General features: G+C 44.9%; 1 protein-coding gene across 6 annotated transcripts in view; it reads left to right on the top strand.

Annotated features, from left to right (window-relative positions):
* The window catches only part of IL1RAPL2 (interleukin 1 receptor accessory protein like 2), a 1,439,628-nt gene that overhangs the window by 329,723 nt on the left and 1,104,126 nt on the right, over positions 1–5,779 (top strand). The gene's annotated exons all lie outside the window — the stretch shown is intronic.

The following is a 5,779-nucleotide window of genomic DNA, read 5'->3' as shown; positions in this document are numbered from 1 at the left end:
TGTATGCAACACCTCCACCAAATAACTGTGTGTGCTAGGGCTCAAATCAAGAGCAATTATATGGTAGAGGAAGAAAGCCCTTAAAAAATAGCACCTCCCACAGCACAATTTGAAAAAGTATAACAAAAATCTTTATTCAACATTGGGTATATTAATAATCACAGTACTGATGATTCAATTAAGAATAAAACCATTTAAAAACCAAGCAAATATTCCAACATGATCCCTGCTGCATATGAAATCACTCTAAATGCAATATATTGTATAATGACACAATGCTGCTGTCAGATAAAAAAAACCCCACAGTAGGCTCAATATTGAGCCCAACAGGGGGAGAACTCGGGTTCAGTATACAACCTAATGTGATACAAGACCAATAACCACCTGTGCAAAAAAAAAAAAAAAACACACACACACAAACAAATATCACATATATAAGATTATGAAATAAAGTGCACAATTGCCATCCAAGTATATAGTAATATATACATCCTCTCTCCTTGATAAAGCGAGGTGACTCTCGCGGAACTAGTGAGATCTTGTCCTCTGAGGAGATTGCTTGTTCCCTGCTGTGCTGCTGAGATTGACTTCACCATTTCTGGGCTAAGTATCTCCTACTTTTTGCACTACTCCACTTTATGCTCTTTTTCCTATGGGCTGTCCCTTTGCCTTAATTTTTAACTAGGCATCTTATCACTAGTATTACTATATACTTGGATGGCAATTGTGCACTTTCTTTCATAATCTTATATATGTGATATTTGTTTGTGTGTGTGTGTGTTTTTTTTTTTTTTGTTTGTTTTTTGCACAGTTGGTTATTGGTCTTGTATCACATTAGGTTGTATACTGAACCCGTGTTCTCCCCCTATTGGGCTCAATATTGAGCCTACTGTGGGGTTTTATATCTGACAGCAGCATTGTGTCATTATACAATATATTGCATTTAGAGTGATTGTTTCATATGCAGCAGGGATCATGTTGGAATATTTGCTTGGTTTTTAAATGGTTTTATTCTTAATTGAATCATCAGTACTGTGATTATTAATATACCCAATGTTGAATAAAGATTTTTGTTATACTTTTTCAAATTTTGCTGTGGGAGGTGCTATTTTTTAAGGGCTTTCTTCCTCTACCATATAAGGAAAGAGCAGTGTGAGCAAAGTGGAGCAGATTGACAACCATGCAATGCTGTGGCTTCAAGGTAGACATCTACAAATATTATTTTAGAATACTACTCACTGTTTCTTAAGGTGCATACACACCTTTGATGATTGTTGCCAGTCGGGGATCAGGACCAGATCTCCTCGGGCGACATTGCTGAGCTGGGCTGCACACACATGTGCCAGCTGTGCAACTGACTAGGCGCTGTGTTGCTATGCGGGGGCAGGGGGCTGACGATGGAGGGATGATCAGCAGCACGTGCGTGACATCATTTGTCAGGTGAGGGAGCGGTGGGAATAATGGGATCGATGGGGGGTTGGCGGCGCTAGGGGTGATTAGATACGCTGGGCAGATCGCTCGCAGGTCGGGGGCTGCTGTACACACACCTGATTATCATCTGAGGTAGTTATCAGCCGTGTGTACGGGCTTTTAGTGTTGCAGTATTGCTTGGAAGACTTAAAAAGAAAAACCCTCAAATAATACCATTACCTATTTCCTTTTTCTCTGCTAGAATCTGTTATATTTTACCTGGTTAATTCAAAGTACCGTATTTTGCGCCGTATAAGACACACTTTTTCTCCCCCAAAAATGTGGAGAAAAAGTCCCTGCGTCTTATACAGCAAAGGCAGAGAATCCCCGACTTCCATACGCCCGCCGATACGAACCGCCAACCCGCCGCCATCGGGGATTCCCTGCATGTGTCCCCCCAGCGTCCTCATGTGTCCCCGCTGGCCTGGCCTGCCCCCCGCTTATGTCTCCGGCCCCCTCGCTTATGTCTCCGGGTCCCCATGCAGTCAGCGGCAGCAGCTTACCTCCACCATCTTGCCCGCGGTGATTGACGACATCCGGCTTCAGTGTGCGGCTTCCTCTAATGCCGGCTTCTAATGACGTGTCATCAATGACGCATCATTAGAAGCCGGCACTAGAGGAAGCTGCACGGGGAAGCCGGATGTCTTCAATCGCCGCGGGCGACCACATGGGGGACCAGAGGACACAGGGGGGACCACAGGGTACAGGGGGGGGACAAGAGGACACAGGAGGGTGACCACAGGGGGGACCAGAGGACACAGGAGGGACCACAGGGTACAGGGTGGACAAGAGGACACAGGAGGGTGACTACAGGGGGGACCAGAGGACACGGGGGACCACAGGGTACAGGGGGGACAAGAGGACACGGGGGCGACCACAGGGGGGACCGGAGGACACAGGTGGGTGACCACAGGGCACAGGGGGCAACCACAGGGTACAGGGGGGACAAGAGGACACAGGAGGGTGACCACAGGGGGAACCAGAGGACACAGAGGTGACCACAGGGCACAGGGGGCAACCACAGGGCATGGGGGGGCCAGAAGACACGGGGGCAACCACAGGGCACAGGAGGGGACCAGAGGACACAGAGGCAACCACAGGGCACAGGGGGGGACCAGAGGACACGGGGGCAACCACAGGGCACAGGGGGGAGCAGAGGACACAGGAGGGCAACCATAGGGCACAAGGAGAGACCACAGGGCACAGCGGGCAACCACAGCGCACTGGGTGGGGGACCAGAGGGCACAAGGTGAGACCACAGGGCAAAGGGGGGAGACCAGAGGACACGGGGGAGACCAGAGGAGACCAGAGGACACAGGGGAGACCACAGGACACTTAGGATAGACAGGGCAAGATAAGAGGACACGAGGTACACAGAAGGACACCATTTGAGGGAGGACATGTACAAGACACTCCTAAAATATGGACGCACCAAGTATAGTTTATATTTTTTTCCCTGTTTTTTGCCCTCTAAACCTGGGTGCATCTTATTTTCCGGAGCGCCTTAAACGGCGCAAAATACAGCACCGTATATAGGCAGGAAGTGTATAATGTAAAGAGCAGCAGAAACTACGTTTAATAATTTACTCATTGAAAAAGCATCTAATTTACTGCTACTTATCACATTTAATTCTGCTATTGGATACTGCACAGATATAAAGATTCAACCTATATTTACATTTGGATTTCCTCATTTACTGATTTGACCCTCCCCTTGTTTTAATCTATGGAAAACACATTTTTGTTCACAAAAAGTCTTTTGTTTAATTGCAATCAGATCGCCCCAGGGAATTTGTATGTCTTGCGATAATCATCTTAAATGGGGAATTGGGAGTACTGTGATAAGCCTTCTTTTTCATCAGCCTCCGAGGGAAAGATTATTACTTGTTAGCCAATCCCTACTGTGTCCTCCGAAGTTGTGTGTTTATGTAAAATAAATTGATACATATTTAAAATAGCAAGCGTTTAACTTTGGAGCTGTTTCCACTAACACAACTGGTAATTTGAAGAAAGCTAGGACTTATTTCCAGGCTATTGAAAAGGTAAAATACAAGTATATTGTTGCTAGAAGGACATTATGGAGTTATTGTACAGGATTTTTTTGCAAAGTATTATGTCTTAGACTGGCTCTTGTTATTATGGAATAGAAATGTTAGCTCCTATTTTATATGTGAAAAGAGAACCTGAACAAAATGGCATAAGCTAAATTGCAAGTTGAAGAACAACTCCAGAAATAAAACACTATTTGAATATGGATGACTTTCCTATTAAAGCTAACTATATCCTTTAGATTGTAAGCTTACAAGGGCACGGCTCTCACATGGTTTTGTGTCTTTATATTTATCTTTATTTATTATACATTTTATTTATCATATTACTTTGGTCTCTGTAATTACCAATTCTGTATTTTATACCACTTGTGTGTTTTGTACCAATTCTGTATTTTGTACCACTTCTGTGTTTTGTACCAATTCTGTATTTTGTATATTGCTATATACCATTGTCTGTATTATGTACCCCATGTTTTTCTTACTTAGTACAGCACCACGGAATATGTTGGCGCTTTATAAATCAATAATAATAAATGTCATCCGGTATCCTTTTGATTTGTAAAATAGAGAAAGTAGTGCTGAAACTGCCATAGATAAGCCCTGAGCAGAGGAAGAAAATGAAAAGTTGAACTTACCTAGGGCTTCCTTCAGCCCCTGCGAGGTCCATTGACGTCCTCTGGGTCCCCTCTGGTGGCTTCATTAGAGTGTGCAGCACGTCCACGCACCCAGCTTGATCACGTCCCTGTTGCTGTAGGCGACCCGCACATGCGCAGTTCATTCTATCGAGAACCGCACATACGTGGGATGTTTTCAGCATTTGCGCATGACTTTGGCTAAAGTTGCGCATATAACCGAGCCACCAACGACACCTTGGAGGGGACCCACAGGATGCCCATGGACCTCGCTGGAGGAAGCCCCAGGTAAGTTCAGATTTTCATTTCCTCCCCCTACTCGGGGTCAATTTAAATAGATACTTTCTAGCATATATATAATATCTACTTGTGGCTCCTGAGGAAGGAGGTCTTGGACACCACGATACATGTTGAGCCACACCACTTGACTGGGCTGTCCTTCTGCGTACCAAGGATCAGATAGTTCTATCTTGGCTAGTGGACGAGGTGATGGGTAGGACCACTTTTTGCATTTTGCGTTGTTCAATAACCTGAGAAAATTGAAGCCAATTAGAGGCTAATTGGCTTCAATTTTCTCAGTACTTTTAGATCAGATTTGATATGGTTTGGCATTATATATTTGTTTCTTTAGCAGAAAGCCTCTTTTCATGCATGTTAGAATCATGGCCGGATTTCTTGCAAGGCCACATAGGCCATGGCCTAGGGCACCAGATAAACAAGGGGCAACCTGCAGACAGTGGGCATTATTTGCAGGGCATTATTTGCAAGTGTCCAAACAAATGAAAGTGGTCAGGATAACTGCACTATTAGTACCAGCTGGCATCTGCCTGTGCTGTGCTACAGGCAGCTGCAGTCCGTTAACCAAACGTTTGTGAACAGTGTGTGACTAGCAAAAAGCCAGACCTTGTCCAATGACATAGCAGCAGCTCCAGGCAGTTACAGAAGGCCGGGTCTCACACACTTGGTGTGGGGGATGAAAGGACCAGGGGCAGCACCAGCAAATAGTACAGAATACAGAAGGCAGCCTCTCACTGTACCCATTTCTTAATTATTGATTGGCCAGCGCTGTTACCCTGGAGACAGCAGTGGGTACAGGACTCACTTTTACGTGTTGCTGACCCCACCCAATGTCCAATTGTGAGCCACTTTTGACTATGTGTGTATGGTGGAAGGCTCCTACCACGCCCATCACCTGTAGATCGCTTGATTGACCAGTTCCCCCGTGTGACATGATTGATTCACTTCACGTTGCCATGGAGACCTCGGCACTAGCCCCAATAGTGGACACCATCGGCCCAAACATTTTTTGATGGATGTGTGTGGAGAGAGGTGGTAGGATACGGTTGGGGCGGCTGGTAATAGTCGGCCTTGGGCGGTAAGAAGTACAAATCCGGCCCTGGTTAGAATGCTCCTTTATTGTTTTGTAATTGCTCATGTATTGCACATTTAGGGCCATATGCAATTCACTTTTTCACCCGAGTTTTCTCGTAGGAGATAATTTTTCATCATCGATTTAAAATAACTTTCCAGCGCTTTTCAGCTAAAAAAGTACCAAAAAGTAGCTGAAAAAGTACTATCAAAATTATTTTGAGTATTGTCTTGCTTATTGATGACTTAAATGGCATT

The sequence above is a fragment of the Hyperolius riggenbachi genome, chromosome 8, assembly GCF_040937935.1.
Source record: "Hyperolius riggenbachi isolate aHypRig1 chromosome 8, aHypRig1.pri, whole genome shotgun sequence".
Lineage (NCBI taxonomy): Eukaryota > Metazoa > Chordata > Amphibia > Anura > Hyperoliidae > Hyperolius > Hyperolius riggenbachi.
Note: the sequence above shows the minus strand (reverse complement) of the source record. Positions and strands in the feature narration are given on the sequence as shown.